The sequence below is a fragment of the Microplitis demolitor genome, chromosome 9, assembly GCF_026212275.2.
Source record: "Microplitis demolitor isolate Queensland-Clemson2020A chromosome 9, iyMicDemo2.1a, whole genome shotgun sequence".
NCBI lineage: Eukaryota > Metazoa > Arthropoda > Insecta > Hymenoptera > Braconidae > Microplitis > Microplitis demolitor.
Window position 1 is genome coordinate 8,377,601 of NC_068553.1, and position 18,127 is coordinate 8,395,727.

Genomic DNA, 18,127 nt, shown 5'->3' on the forward strand with positions numbered 1-18,127 from the left:
GTTAATAAGGCTTTGTTAGCATTAAAAATATTTCTTAATAATAAAGAAGTTACTTATTTCATTATAATAAATATTGTTAATAATTACTAAATATTTGTTAAATCCAAAAAAGTCAGTTGAGAAAAATTTAATAAATCAATTTATTACTCCTAAACAAATCCTTCTATCAGTGTAATGATTTAAGTTACCAAAAACAAATTTTATTCAAAGTTAAGCTCTACTTTCAATGTACAAGCGGAATTTTTTCTGTAACTTGAAATTATAATATATAATAATAATATAAGCAAAACAATCTACAATCGATAGTGCATTTTTTACCATTTCCTTCATTTGCTTATTAAACTACGCAATGTCACGTTCGCTTGTATTTTTAATCTAAGTGAATGCACTTTTAATTATCTATTGGCCGTATTAATATTAAAAAAAATACCTAAATTAACATTTTATTGCTGAGCATTGTTTAAAAAAGTCTTTTTGATAATTACTTTTTTTCCGAAGGCACACGTGATACACAGAGGTAAATAAAATCACTAAAATGCTGAATTAAGCAAATATATCCATCGAATCTTACAATCGCTAAAAGCTACTCTAACAAAGTTTGAATGATTTTTACTTTATTTAACGGACCTAAGCTTCATGGTCTTTTGCTCTTTAGAACAAATCGATTAGCTTAGAGGCTTAATCATTTCCAATTTTCTATACGTGTATTTTTTTTTGTTTATTGCTGATTTATTTGGATTAATATAAAATAATCTATGCATTCAATTTCGAAGTTCATATTCGTGTGAGGGTATGTCTTATTTTGATTACACACAACAAGTGTTTCAAAAATTTTTAGAGCTTACTTGAGAATAAACTTCTTACATCTACGTAAGTCTGCACGCCATGTGTTAGATTATGGAGCTATAATGCTATTAAAGTTGTAATGTATGTGTAGCTATTCAGCTGTACGTTGATCGCCGTATATTTCATGACCTAAGTAGATATATGTACATTTCAGTTTTGATCTCCTCATATCTCGATACATCAACAAATGTCAACCAAATAAAGAGTTTCAACCTACATACCAACAAAATTATTATTCGGGTAATCTTATACTTTTTCAATAAATCTTTTTTTTTTTTTTTTCAAAAATAATTTTTTAGCATAGTGAACGAATTTTTTTGCTTTTATTTGTAATCCAAACTTACAAAATAAAATAATTGTCAGTTGCAACTTTAAACGTTTGAAAAAAAAATCAAAAGTTGGACCATTTAGTTTTTTTTTAATCTGGTTGGTTAAGCATAATATGTCTTAGAAAATTAATCAAAAATTACGTGTCGGAAAATAACGTTATTCTTGAAAATAGAAATTAATTTTGTAGAGACTAAGTTTACGACGAAATGCATTTTTCCGGAGTTCTCAAAAATAATAAAGTTTTAAGTTCTTCTTTTCAAGATAACTATTTTCTCATGTTCAACTAATTATAAACAATATTAAAAGAACAAATATCACCGTCAATCAACTCTAATATACTAATGAATATAATAGTTTGATATCTATAAAAAACTATTAAAACTTAATAACTGTTGAGAAAAACTTTTTCACATGCACTGTTATTAGTGCTGAGTTTTTAACGAGTGCTAATTATTATAACAATGAAATTTGAATTTTTGTTTAATTTTCTTTAAATTTCGACTTAAATGTTTGTTTTAAATGGATTTGATTCATTATTATCACGGCACGTGAAAATAAGTCACCAGTTTGAAAGAGAGCCAGTTTGGTTTTTTTGGTTTTTTAATTATTTGAAATATTGATGAAATTGTAGCAATTACTGTTAATCGACCGAGTTTACTTTTACGTTGAGTAAATACCGATATGTCTCATTGAACTTATATTGCCTAACTTCCATACTAAATTAAATATCCGAACAAAAATAATATATTTCATGTATTATGTCCCGTACATGAGACATAATTTCTTACGCATATTTCTTTTTAACACAGATATATATTTTTTCAGTACGTAATTACCAAGTATAAGGTAAGATCAGGACTGTCATACTTTTTTGAAAAGCTAATTAATTCAAATTCAATATTTTTACATATCTACTACATTAAATATTCACATGATGGTACCGATTACATTTTTTTTACCTGGTCTGCTGTGTTGTTTGTCTGATTTATAAGATTATTTTGATGTTCTCGGCCTTATAATTAAAATTAATTTCTGTTTTAATTTTAATTATAATTCATTTCTGTTTTATTGTAAATTTTATTTTGCGATCAATTCAAAACAAAGTTGAATTCAAAAATTTTTGATGAATAATGAAGTGAATTGAGTTAATTAATTGATAAGCTAAAATAATAAATTTTTTTCTGTTATTAATTCATTACTTATTTTTTTCCTTTGTTTCTATTGAGTTTAGAAAAAAATGGACATGAACAATTTTGTAGAAAATAAAATTTCCTATAAAATAGTCGAGAGCAAAATTAAAAAAAAATAATTTCTTTGTGTAGTTATTTTAAAAATAAAAACAAAAAAATTTTAAAATGTTATTTAAATGGGAAAGGAAACCCCTCTTTGCGCGACTTTAATTTTTGAGATGTTGAGATCAAACTTTAGGAGAATTTTTTTTTTCATATCGAAGAAACTTTTAAGATACGTTTAATCGAAAAAAAAAAACTTATTTTGACACAGTCTAATATTTGTGTATATACCCTGCTTAAAAAATCCGATAGATTCTTATAAAAAAAATTTTATGAGAATGAATCGGTAAAGTGTCCCATCGAAAAATGATAGTCCATATTAGAACCTATGAGAATATTCAGCACCGAGCATAATCCGATAGAAACTTATAACGTTCTCTTCTATTTTACGCGTCCCACGGCGGAGTGTGGTTGGCGCTCAATAGCCGTTATGGCTCTCCGTTGGTTGAAAAACTGAAAATAAAATAGTAACAAAACAAAATGTCCCACCTGGAGATATCCTGAATCTCCCTGGACCCGCAGCTCTGCTCAGGCTGGGTTAGACAACCTAGTTGGGCGCCAGTTCGTGTGCCCCACGAACAAAATTAACTCAAAATAAAACAATGGAGAAAAATGAAAATGAAAATAAAATTAATGACAGGGTAACAGTTTCAGATTTCAGAAAAAGGAAAGCAAGAAAAGAGATAGCAGTACTTTAAATAAATAAATTTAAATAACTACCGGGTTGATGACCATTTGTTTCAAATATATTTAAATTAAAAATTAATTAATCAAATATATCGCATACTCACATAAACAATATCAAAAAAATAATAGTAGTTCACTTACAACAAAAATAAAGATAGTATGCGTATACCAAAATTATAATCAAAATAATAATGCTGATTAAACAATAAGCATATCAAACGCAAAAATAACTTATCGAACGTACAAAATATAATCACTCGTCTGTGATTAGCATAGGAACATATAAATATTAGTAAGTAATAATCTCACTCGCATCGTACTTGATTGAAGCTCTGAAAACAGTTCAAAGTCAAGTGCTTTACAGCCCGCTCGGCCACCACATGCATTTGGAAATCGAAATTTTTTCTTTTACTTAAGACTCTCCAGTACTATATATGGCCAAGACTAAGCTTAAAAAAAATTATATTTATTTATCATTGAAATTTTGATAATATGATGTTCTCTTTATTTTTTGTAATAGTTTTAAATTCATTTAATGCATTTTTTTAAAGAAAGTTACTCAATCGATTCTTTTCTTTTTTCATAATCTTGAAAAATGTCATTTTTAAACTTTATTAAATGGATTAAATTACAAGAAAAAACAGATAAAATTCGACTCAAATATTCCTAAAATGTTTTCCGATAAAAAAAAAACACATGTTTGTTTTTAATATTTTTTTTTAGTATTAAAAAAAAATATAGCGTAAAAATTCATTTGTTTACAACTAATTGTTTGTTTAGTAAACAAATGAAAAATTATTTTTTTATAAAACAAAAGAACATGATAAATTATGATTAAAAAACAAATAGTTCATTAATATTAATACTAAGCAACAAAAAAAATTGTTAATTAGCAAATGCGCTTTTTAGCAATAAAAAAATTTTTTTAAGGGACGATTTTTTTCTTAAAAATCATTATTTTCATCAAGCATCTTATTCACAAAAAAAAAATTTTTTAAAATCGTATTAACAATGCATTTGTTTATAATAATTATTTGAACAATGTAAGTAAAATTTTTTTTTAAATTATTGTTAAATAGCTTTTAGCAATAAGAAAACAAAATAATCAAAAAAATAAAATTCCTTTTTTTTTCGGTGGATTATTGTTAATCCATGTATTTAGAAAGAACCAAATTTTTTTTATTTCTTAATATTTATATTTAATCAGTTAAATTGATTCTATTAACGCACGTGCATGCGCTGCTACACGTTTTTAGTCCTATTTTCACCGCTAAATTAAATTTCAAAATATTGTTGGTACAGTTCGGAGAGACAGGACTTTTTTTTGGAAATTTCCTGCTCTTTGAGGATCTTTTTACAGATTTTGGATATCTCAAATAGTTGTTGAACTATTTGTAACAAACCAAACCACATTTTTTTTTTTTTTTTTTTTTTTACTAAATTGTTAATAACTTACAATTTTTGGCAGGCCCAAATTTCCACTTTAATTTTTTTTTTATAGATACCACTTCGAATCAAATCAGACCTTAATCATAATTTTCGGTAGTCTTGGACAGATTTTCGTCAAAAAGGCACTTGTTGACTAGATTAATATGTTTATATGCGTAAATACCGTAACTTATATGAGACATATTCCCGTTTGTAAGTCATTGAACTTACAAACGGGAATATGATAAATTTTATTATTTTCTCATAAAATTCAATTATAAATGACAGGATCATTTTCTCATGCGTTCTTATTAAAACAGAAATTTTGTAAATTTTATTATTTTCTTTTAGAATCCAATTGTGACTGGTAAAAATATTTTCGGATACGTTCTCATACAAACGGGAAGTTTATAAATTTTGTTATATTCTCATAGGATCTAATTATTAGTGACAGGATCATTTCCTCATACATTCTCATTAAAACAAAAATTTTGTTAATTTATCAATTTATCATAGATTCCAGTTGTAAGTGACAAGATCATTTCCTAATACATTCTCATCCAAATAGAAATTTTGTCAATTTTATCATTTTCTCATAGAGTCCCATCATTACTGACGGAATGATTTCTTCATACGTTCTCATAGAAACAAAAATTTTGCTAATTTTATTATTTTCTCATAGATTCCATTTGTTAGTGACTAAATCATTTCCTCATACATTCTCAACTGAATAGAAATTTTGTAAATTTTATTATTTTGTTATAGATCCCTATAAATCCCGTGAATGTTTTATCCCATCCAACCTTATAAAAACTCATTTTTTATAAACATTTGTATTTTCCGATAGATTCTTATAAAGAATCCCTTATCAGAATCTATGAGAAAATAATTTTTTTAAATACCTCCTATACAATCTCATAAAATTCAGTAAGTTCTATGAGAAGAGGACTCCCGCTTCCCATAGAACTCATTGATTCTCATAAAATTCCTATGAAAATTCATAAGAAGCTATCGGATCTTATGAGATTTTTTAAGCAGGGTAACTGATAAATTTGCAAGGTTTTCAATTTTTTCTTCACTGAATAACATCTGACTGCCTATATAGTATTTATATTTACAAATAAGTTGAATTTCAAAAAGAAATTTTTACATAAGCCAGAGAAATTTTTTTAGGTACTAAAAAACTTGATATCGATGTGTTTTAACTAATTTTTTTTTTTTTAAATTTTAGTTACAATAAAAAAATTTACTACTTCAAACATTCGGAGATTTTTCAAGATTAATTAATAATTAATTAATTGACAATTGTATGTATTTAAGTCTATGCTTAAAAACTTAGTTTTCACTTTGGAAAATTTTCTCATTTGTAGTTGAACTATGAAAAGATGGAAGAAATATTCCCACGATTGCTAATGTATTCAATTTTTTAGTTATCTGGAATGGACTAATAATGTAAAAAACATGCTGAATTTGATACTAATCCAAAATAATATAAAGGTAAAAAAAAAAAAAAAAATTTCATAATATAAAAAAAAGCACTCATCTTTCGTCAAATTCTATATTTCAAAAATTTTAAGTTGTAAATGTAAGGTCACAATTTTTTATTCGAAATTTCTATTAATTTTTTCGATAAAAAAAACCTTTTTCTAGCTCGTGAACTCGCTTAATCTTTTAAATTATTTCTGGGTCTTGCTAACTTTGATCTCGATCTTTTCTATAGTTCATCCCGCTTTTTTATAAAATAAAATTTTACCGTTCGACTAATCAGTGAGAATTCTAAAATTCACCAACGAGAATAGATTGAATAATAATAAATATAGCAATAGAGTCAATTAAAATGTAAAAAAAAAAATAGTAAAAATATCTAATTTGAATAAAATATTTTTATTGTTGTTGAAAAAGCATAATAATAAGAAAAGTAAATAGTTTTTTTCACTTTTACCCACATCACATTAACTGATAAAGATTAAATTGCAAGAAATAAAAATTAATAATGTTATGTCATGTAAAATAAACTACTATTGAAAAATATTAACAATTCATTATAATTTTAAATATTTTACGAAAGTAATTTCTTTTCAAATACTCACTTTCAGTTTTTAATATTATGCATTTGACGGATTTTCCGAACTTCAGTACATAATAAACTTTATTTTTAGTCACTTGGTTGTAATTTTTAAAATCTTTTATGAATTTTGTGTCCGTCGTAGATATCTTTTTATCTGAAATTGTTTCAACTTGAGCATACCTCATCATGATTATATCTTTGGGCCTGTGCGAGCCTGTTTGATGCGTTTAAGAGGATGGTCACCGCGGAAATAACACTTGCAGTCGAGAGTCAAACCTTGTTAAACTCTGCTATATTTATGTGCGAGAACAGCTGATCATATACGCATGCGCCAAACAACTCTTAGCTCGAGAGTATGTACCGTGAAAGACTGATAGTATAAAATGTGTGTAGACCAATGTGTTAAAAAAAATTAATATTTTTTCTTTTCAGGTCGCATAATCTCAAAAGTTTTTTTGGGAGCGAAAAAAAATCCTCCTAAGAAATTAGTCAGATATCTCTAAAATTTCACTGGTGCTTGACAATTTGATTTTCCGATTTAAAATACAAGTAAAAAAATTATGACTGGTAGACTTATACAGGAAATCAATTTCCCTACAAAAATGTTCTGAATTGTCATGATTGTAACTATAACTCAAAAAAAAGTTACAAGCCACTAAATTTCAAAAAACAAAAATAATATTTTTGTGCAATTACTGTCTTCACTTTGTTGTTGTTTAATTGGTGGTATTTTTTTTTTTTAATTTTAATTCGCAATCTTTAACAGAAAATCTATTTTTCTTGAACTTTGGAGGTCATTAACTTTTTTTGCATTAGAGTTACGAATATGGCTATTTAGGACATTTTTGTGGGAAATTTGATTTTTTTTGGGAAAAAAAAATTTTTCATTTAATTTTTTGAGGAAATATTTAAAAATACATTTTTTTCCGTGTATTCTTAATGGGAAAATAAAATTGTTAAGCGTCTGCGCAATTTTCGAGATATCGAGCTGATTTTTTATCAGGATTTTTTTAGGTTCTAAAGAAACTTTTGAGACTGAAATCTTGAAAAAAAAAAAAAAAAAAAAATTATTTTTTTTTACACTTCTTAATGTACGCACACATAGTGAGTGCTTCTCTTACCCATTTTATTAACACTTAGGTAAAATATATATTTAAACTAGATGTTTAAATTCTATTTTCTTTTGTGACTTACAGTCCAGGCGGCAATTGGAAAAATATACCTATTTAAAGTATTCATAATACTCACACGCGCGCGCGCGCGCGTATGTGTGTGTGTGTGTGTGTGCTAGTGTACTTTGCGTATTATCTCAATTAGGTACTATTGTAAGAACATTAATTATCATCAAATCGATCACTTTTATAATAATTAAAAATAATTATAATCATAATAATAATATATTTATGTCACACACTTATTGTTCATCTTTTGTTACATAATGTATATATAATATTTTGCCGAAGTTGGTGCGTTATAAATACTTTATAATCCAGTCGATGTACGCACATAAAATAAAGAATTTTTGGCGCAAGAAATTTTTCGAATTTTTTTTTTTTTTTTTTTTTTTTTCAAAGATTTTTTCAGTAATTATGACGTGCCAAAATTTTTTTTCGATTATAAAAAAAAAAAAAAAAGAAGGTGCTATTAGATAGTAGTGGTATTAAGAAAGTGTGAGACAATGTGAATTGTCTTCGTCGTCCTCAGCCTTGCGGTTCCCATTTTTCCCCGTCTTCTTGTCGTCTGAAACTACCCAAGTCATAGTGCCGTGGTCACATGACTAATTTTCACATCGACGCATGACCGTAAGGGTGAAGTGGGGACAGAGTTCAGCGGCAAGTCCCAGACCCTCAATTATCGGTTAGACAATTCAGACTTCGATCTTGGATCTATTAGCGTCTAGACGTATTCGAATATTCTAATTTAATTAAATATTAGCCGGCAATTTACTTGCATTATATTCATTTATTATTTAATTTACTTATTATACTTTACATCTAACTGGCAACTTAGCTTGCGATTTCATTATATATCATATATTCTTATTATTATTTGAGACTAAGGCATATTTAATTTGTTAAGTTCATTAGTACGTTACCGCTGATACATTTGTAGTATCAGCGTATTAATTATAAAATATAAAATCAGTGTATTCTTTGATATAAACAACCAACGCTTTCTACGTGGCCATCCATTGTTCGGACCACCTAAATTGTATTGTTCAGCGACATTTATTGTAAGTAATTGAGAATTATTATAACTGGCAATAAACTTGCATATTTTCTGTATAACTTCATATTCTATCTACTACCTTTTAGTCATATCCTAAATCACTGGTAAAATTATTTAATAAGACATAATACTGATTGACTAAGTTATATACGATAAATAAATTAATTATAAGGAATAATTTATAAATAATAAGCCGTGAGGTAAGTTAACAGAATTTTATATACGTTGCCGAGTTTGAATAAGTGCGGGTCCTTGCTTTGCAAGAACTCTAGCCCATTGCTCTGTCCCAAGTAAAATAAAATTTGTTAGAGGCCAGCCTAAGCCAGGGTTCAACCCGCGAATTCTGGTGGCTGCTGGTAAAAATCGCGAAATGAAAAGCGGTTTGTCTCAACTGGCGCTCGAACAGGGACTTTGCAGTAATTCAAACGGGTAACAGAAAATTTTATTGATTTTTCTCACGGCTTTACAGCAAAAATTTTATACAATTTTCAGTAATAATCTCAAAAATTTTACCAGTATTAATAATTTCATTTTCTACATTCATCATTCCATTACATTTCATAATTCATCATTCATTCACCTGTATTAAAATTTTATAAAATATTTAATTGCTCTTTCAACTTATTTATTTTAATTATTATCAATTTATTATAAATTATTTATTTTAAAAATTGTTTATCATTGTAATATTGTGTGCCGGTTTCGTTCCCATAAATATTTCCGTATATTTTGACCTTGAGCGTATACTAGCTACACGTGTTGTAACTCGAGACACTAGTATTTACTCTTCACAGTTTATTATCCTCTGCTTACGCACAAAAGACAACCCAAAGTAACTAATAAAAATAAATACTTAAAATATTAAAATAAAACTTTGGTTTAAATATTTTCTAAGTAAAGAATTTTATTATTTTCTGTACGACACAACAGATTACTATATTCGTTTCCGGTTTAAAATAAAATATCTTTTGCTCGACAAAATTGTTCTCAAATAAGCTAAGCACTTAAGTAAATTATCAATAGAATCTTTGCATTAATAAATAAAAATCTTATGAGTCATTGAAAACTTCAATAACCCAAAACAAGTTATAAATAAAATTTTTATTAGTCATCAAGGGTCTCAATAACTTAAATAAATTATTAAGTTATAAATAATTAATCTTGACATTTTTAAAGTTTCATATTACAATAACTCGTGATTAAATAAACCTATTGGTAATCTGACAAGATTATTATTAGTTCGGATTAGGAAAATTTTATTAATAATAAACTTTTATAAACTATTATTTTGAAAAATTTTACTGAGACAGTTTTCCCGCCAAAATGACACTACCGAGAACGCCGATTCCACAATCATCTCTCCCAGTCACTTCGGTTAATAATCCGGGCAATCTTATTCATTTTCCCACCGCATCAAGCGCAATGGATGATCTAGTAGATCTTACGCAGAACGATGAGATACATAATAGTACCCTTTGTACCCAAAGTCAATCTGTTAATAATAACAATGTTTGTACGACCAGTTCGGGCGGTAATGTTAGCGTCCACAACCACAATGTTAGTGGGGTTGTGCCAATTTCAGAGTCCCAAAATACGACCTCCGTTGCCGTATTACAAAATGTAGTTTCGGGCCTCCAGACAGAAATCGAAGCTTTGCGGGCAGAACGTCAGCACTTGCTTCGTATATCGAGCACGGTTTTGCGACCCCCAGGTACTCAATTTCCACCCTCATCTTTTCAACCAGACGCATCAAGCATGTGGATGCCGAGAGAGCTGTTCCCTGCTGCTACTGTGACGTCACAGGCAGCAAACCCCCTCTCTACTCGCCAAGTCATCTCACAGCCACATGCACCCGTATCGGCAACGCAAGCGAACGGACAACAGTTCACCATGCCTGGCTTACCTGCGCGTGAACCGTACGCGCACTCAGTGGTCCCACAACCAGCTCATACGCTTCCAACGCATACGAATGCTCAGCCGACACTCTCGTACACATACATACATCCATCTAGCAACAATAATGTACCCGTACTTACAAATACATACCAACAAGCCTCATCAGTACAAGCATACCCACACGCTCAGCCGTCAACCTGGCACAATACGTATACAGTTCCAGCGGGGAATTCAAATATGAGCGGATCTAACTCCATGCGATTGTATGATCTCAGTCGTCTCGTGAAATCTTGGAATGTTTCGTTCCCGTCTCAAGATCGATCTTCTCCCATTGACGCCAAAAAATATCTAAAAATAATCGAGCAGCGGATGATCAGCAACGATATTTCTTTTGAAAATTTCCATGCAGTGATAACTAACACCCTTCGCGGCGACGTACTCGAGTGGTATTACCAAAATGAAGGATTATTTCACAGCTGGGTGGCCTTCAAGGAATTTTTTAAGATTTGGCAGGTTCAGCAAACAGACGAGTCGGTGCTGCAGGGGATATATTCGGCCAAACAAAGCAGCGACGAGACAGGAGTTGCCTTCATTAATCGGATGCAAAGCGAATTTGCAAAATTAGAAGATCCGTTACCGCAAATGAAGCAGATTCGAATTATAACCTCGCGATTTAATTCTCAGTTTTTACAAAAATTTTCGGATACGACTATTATGACATACGCGGAATTATATACGCGGGTCAGCGCCTGGCAGTCAACAGCTGATGCGCTGAATCCTCACTTTAAAACTCGTAAAGAAAATAATAGTAGAATTAAAACTTGCATCCAATTAAATTCTATAAAAAGTACAGAAACAGGTCAAGTAAATAGTATCGAGACGTTACAGCCTTCTGCTGTATCGCCCAATAATAACTTCGCAAGTAATAATCTCAGTAGAAATAATAGTTTTAATAGAAACAATCATTTTAATAGAAATAATAATTTTAACAATAATAAAAATTTTCATAATTCTAAACACACTGAAAATTCAATACAGTCAAATCCAGTTAGTAAAAATGTAGATTTTGAGTCTTCTCCTTTATTAAGTAATTTCGAGTCTATGATGAAAACTATTCTAGAGAAATTAGATCAAACTACGGTAAAAATGTCTTCGGGAAACGTAACTCCTATTAATCCAATTCCAGTATCATCAAATAATAATGCAACAAAAACTCCTGTCTGCGGTCGTTGCGGAAAAATTGGTCACGTTGCCGAAGTTTGCTGTGGACCAGTAACCGACGAATTACGTATTAAAGCAGGATTACCTCTCCGTCCACGGCCTCCGATTCCAAAAAACGCGTAAGCGCCCTGGTAGACACCAATCACGTTACCAGGGCTCCTGTACCAAATAATAATTCGGACAAGCCTATTGCCAATATTGAAGATAAATCAAATATGCTCAAATTAAATCCGGATGCTCCTGAATTCGTCATCAGTCGTGGAAAATTCTTTTTAAATTATCCTATAGCTGCTGATACTCCAAAATCGGTTGGTAATGAGAATCCCGATACTGATTTAATTGATTTCTCAACTCCCCTCGATCAAATTGCCGACAAGTTGGTGAGTGAAGAGTCCAGTTGGGAGACCAGTTCGGAAGCTTTTCAACAAATTCGAAATACTAAAAAGTCAAAGATTAAAAATTCTGTAAAAGTTTTAAAATCCAAAATTAAAAATTCCATAAATCCGTCGCGTAATTCTCAAAATAAAATTAATAAAAATCGATTAAAATCCCCAATTAAAAATTTACTACTAGACCTGGAAATAAACGAACTGCAACAACCAACTGTCACAAAGCTTGAGAGTACCTCGGAGACAGACGATGCCCCTCTCTGTGATCTAAGGGAGGATAATAGTCCTTTATATGATTCAGAGATTGACGAGTATCGATCTGATTCGAGTGAAAACGTTGCCTACTCTCCAAAATTCACCATTCAAATGAATTCAAACAATAAACAGAGTACATTACTGCCAATGCTCAGTAATGATAATAAACTCAGCACATTGACCTCTTCAGACAGCCTCACAGCTCCGTCAACAGTAAGTCGCATGATTGCCAATATATTTATCGGTAAATGTGAGCTCGAAGCATTACTGGACAGTGGGAGTGAGCGCAGTTATGTTTCTGAGATTGCGTACGAACAACTCAAAGAATATCAACTGCAAGACCTCACACCTGACCCCACTAGCACTCATGGAGTAACCATGGCTAACTCCAAGTCCACGCAAACTCGTGGTGGAGCTCCATTTAAAATTAAACTCGATGGTCATGCTATTATCACTTGGTTAAGTGTCCTATCTGAATTGTCGACTCCAGTAATTCTTGGTCTTGATTTCTGGCAACTAGCAGATATCCAAGTAAATTCCAAGGAGAGTACTTGGAAATTAAATACCAGCCATGTCATTCATACATTTTTCTCTCGGTCCGGGTTCATAAATCAAGCATCATTAAACGTACTATCGTCAGCTGAACGCGTCGATCTTGAAAATTTCCTAGCAAAAGAATTTGAGAAAAATAAACAAGTCCAATTGGGTTTAACACATTTAGTTCAACACCGTATCGAATTGACAGATGATACTCCAATACGTACCAAACCATACCGTCGAAGTCCACCAGTAATGAAGGCGATGCATGATAAAGTCGACGAATTACTCGCGAATGGTTATATCCAGCCTTCAAATAGTGCTTGGGCATGTTCGCCAGTGATGGTACCCAAGAAGAACAATACTTGGCGCATGTGCATCGATTACCGGCCATTAAATAAAGTCACGAAAAAATCTGCTTATCCGCTACCAATTATGCACCGCATTTTATCAAGTCTTCAAGGTGCTAAAGTAATTTCGGTACTTGATGTCAGTGATGCCTTCCATCATGTTTTAGTTGAGCCAAATAGCCGTCAGTACACAGCATTTTGTGTAGATGGACGAGGATTATTTGAATGGATTCGGATGCCATTCGGTCTCACAAATGCACCCAGCACGTACCAAGAAGTTTCCGATATAGTACGACGAAAAATTATTGAGTCATTAAAAACCCAGTTTTCTTACACTGAAGCAGAAAATAAAATTTTCGCATATCTCGACGACTGGATAATAATCAGTGATGACTTACAAGAGCACAAAATTCTTCTTCAAGCCGTTTTCGAAGGATTCCGTAAGGCTGGAATAAAAATGAATGAAGAAAAGAGCCATTTTGGATGCTCTGAAGTTCATTTCCTGGGCTTTATCATTAATGAAGATGGTTTGAAACCAGATCCAGCTCGATTGGAGCCAATTGCAAACTATAAACTACCTACAAATCGTAAGGAACTGCGAAGATTCAATGGATTAGTCAACTGGTACCATAAGCATCTTAAAAATGTCGCACAAGTTCAAGGTCCTTTGAACAAATTAACAAGTACCCGAGTTCCTTGGGAATGGACAGACGTCGAAGAAAAAGCTTTCGAGGAAACGAAAGAAGCTTTGTTAAAAGCTGCAACATTGTCATTGCCACGTCCAGACTTATCGTATCGTTTATATACCGATGCTAGCAACACTGGGTTAGGTTCTGTTTTAACTCAGTATGATCCAGAACTCGATCGAGAAAATTTAATTATTTGTTTAAGTCGACCGTTAAACAAAGCCGAAATGAATTACACTACAACAGAAAAGGAATGTCTCGCTGTCGTGTGGTCCTTACGGAAACTACGCGGTTATATTGAAGGTTTACCAGTCACGGTCTACACTGATCATTCCGCATTAAAATGGCTTCACTCGCTAAAAGATCCTGCAGGTAGATTGGCCAGGTGGGCAATTGACATTTCCGCTTATGACATCAACGTTGTTCATTATCGGGGTACACAAAATGAAGCTCCAGACGCACTTTCGCGTCGATACGAAGAACCAGAGACTGCTGATTTAATTGCTTCAGATTCTAATCCATCTTCACTGTATGTAATTGCTCAAAATTCCGCTTGGTATGACGAGAAAGTCCGAGTTGTTCAGAAATATCCAGAGAATTATCGTGAATGGAAATATGAAGATGATAAGTTGTATTTTTACCGTCCACTAGCTGTCAAGGAAATACTTGGTGAATTAAATCCTTGGAAAGTCGTTCTAACCGAATCAGAAATTCGTCCAGCCATCGAGAAAGCACACTGTGAAGCTCAATCAGGTCACCTTGGGATTGACAAAACTTATCAACGGATACGAGATCATTTTTACTGGCCAGGAATGTTCAAAGACGTCTCATCTTACGTTTCAGCTTGTGAAACTTGTATAATGACTAAAAGTGATCAGACAAAACCGCAAGGATATATCGGAACAAGACCACCAACGCAGCCTTGGTCTATTATTTCTATTGACACAATTGGTCCATATACCCGTTCAACTATGGGGAACCAATATGCTCTGGTTATTGAAGATCTTTATACGCGCTACCTTGAAATCTTTCCTCTGAAACAACAATCGGGAAAAATCATAAAACATCACCTGATGTCTGTATTTAATCACTGGGGTCCTCCTTGCCAAATTATTTCTGATAATGGCAAAGAATTCATCAACAAAGATATAATTAATTTAATTAGTCAATTTAATATCAAATTTACACCTACTCCTATCGGTCACCCCTGCGCAAATCCTGTTGAACGTTGCAATCGTACAATTAAACCTATGATTGTCGCGTTCACAAGCAAAAATCAAAAAGATTGGGATGAACATATCGATGATTTAAAATTCGCGTATCATACCTCGGTACATACTGCTTTAGGCGTCTCTCCATTCTATCTAAACCACGGACGTGACGCACGACTAATTAATGACACTGATCCTCTTGAAAATCTAGATGTGTCTGACGTTACCGTTTGGCAAGCCCGAATGGACCGTGCAGTTGAACTGAGACATTTTGTTGAGCAAAATATGTTAAAAGCTAGGGAACGCACGCGAAAACAACACGAACAAAGATTTTCTGACATTCCTATAGATTTAAAAATTGGTGATCAAGTTTATTACCTAAATAAAAAATTAAGCAAAAAAGTTGACGGTTACAGTGCTAAATTAGCACCAAAGTATTCGGGACCCGCGATTGTCTCTAAAATTTTAAGTCCTTTAGTAGTTGAATTACAAGATAATGCCGGTAACGATATTGGCACATACTATTACAATGATTTAAAAATTCCTAGACGGTCTCGAAGATGTAACTGATTATTCTCAATATATTTCAGATCATTCATCATGAAAGTTAAAATTCATGGAAAGTCAGGATCAGATACTGAAGCCTCATCTCATGAGTCCGAGGCTGAAGTGTCTGATACTGAAGTATCATCAAGTCATGCAGTCATACCATCATCTGACTCATTATCACCCATATTTAACACCGCATCAATATCCACCGCTGAGTTACCCCTTGCTATTGAGAAGACAACAGCAACTTCGTCACCGGTGGCACCGATAATTGCAACCACCGTTGCAGCATCACCAACATGGTCTACTGGGTCAGCAACATCGACTGGACCCCAATTTGCGTTGCCGCCATGGCAAACTACGACTGGCCTCGACTTTGGTCGTCCATCATCCGCACTCTACGTGTCAAGTCCATCAGCCACGCCCACATCAGCAATGTTCGAGACGATGACTAAATTCATGAAAGATGAATTTAGTAAATTACATGCTCGCATTGACCGTGCCATAAGTCACCGTCCGGCAGTCACGTCACTATCATCTGGGACATCAAGATTCGACATCCAGTGGATGGAACGCATCGATGAAAAATTAGAGGACCTTCAAATTGTCATCCAGACCAACACTGGTCAAGTCGCGGAGCTGAAAGAACAACTTGATTCTTTAAAATCGTCATCAACTGCTCAAGGATCAGGTGCTACTGCTCACCTCACGGCTCAACTTCAACAACTAAATGAGCAAGTCCAGCGAAGCCAGGAGATGATTGCAAATATTAAATTGCCAAGCCCCGAAGAACTTGCCAAGAAAATCCAGGCGATCAACTCGCAAACGCAACGGACCGTTACCGATATCAGTTGTCAGACCACAAAGACCTTAGCCACAACCTCTACTCCAGTCAAAGTAGAGTATGACATCGGAATCACGCCAAACAACAAAGCGGTGTTGCCATTACTGGCTCAACAAGCTTCTGCTTGCGGTCCGAATCCAGGACTCAAGATCCGCGATGGTGCATACCAACGTCCACCGCCGGAAAATGCCAGATTTCCACCATCATCACTGCTTGCTAGGCGAATGTCTCGCCAAGAGCTATCGGAAAGGGAAGTTTTGACACTACGAGCTTCGGGAGCCATCTCCAAAGACATTAAAACGAAGATCCAGATGGTAACGTTCGCCAATTCGTTACCGTATTCGCAGACAGCTCCAGCGCCAAGGTATGAGGTTCCATTGCAACCGACAGAGGCTTATAAACAATTTTTGTCTGGCTTACCACCTACTCCAGCATCAAACTCCATCGCAGCCACAACAGATCCAACACCACAAGTTGTGATCCATAATGGTATTCACTTTCTGGATTACACAAGTTTCTGTAAAGCAATTGAGAAAATTTGTGTCACTGTCAAGCCTCGAATATGCCATACCGAATTGAGGGAATCATGGACACAGACGGTAACGACTCAAGCCCAGTCGTTGTTCATCTCCAATGCGTGTCAGAATTGTCGGCAACGAGACCACAAAATTGCCGAATGTCAATTACCATGGCGACCCGACATGTGCCATGTTTGCTATCAGGACCAAGTGACGACGGCAACGTGCTTCCGTCCACACGACAAGAACTACAAAGACTATATTCGGGGACGTTGTCAAGGCTGTGGCATCCCAAGCCAATTATTTGACCCACACTGCAACTTTTGTAATCGCAGATACCCGGGGTACAAAGATTGGATCTCAACGAAGTACACTCCGGAGGACATTGAGCGCTTCCATCGTAGTCACCTGCGCGCTACCAAGAAACTAGAATAAAATATCTTACGTTACCGATTTAGACTGTAAATCTAAATAAAAACACATACATAATCTCATACTCATCTCATTAATTCATTTTATTATTGTTGCCAATTGTAATAATTTTCAATTACAGCTTCGAGTCCAGTAGCAGTTGGTAGCAGAGAAAAAAAAAAAAAAAAAAAAAAAAAAAAAAAAATTTTTACTATTCTTTCTTTACAGCCCAGAGGCTGTAGGAAACAAATATTTAAAATTATATTTTTATTTTTATTGTATATTTTATTTTTTTAGTTCGTAAGTTGTAAAGATTTCCGGATCCAGGTCGAGGTCCCAGGATCGAAGTGGGATTGAGATTAGAGTGGCTGGACTTGGAA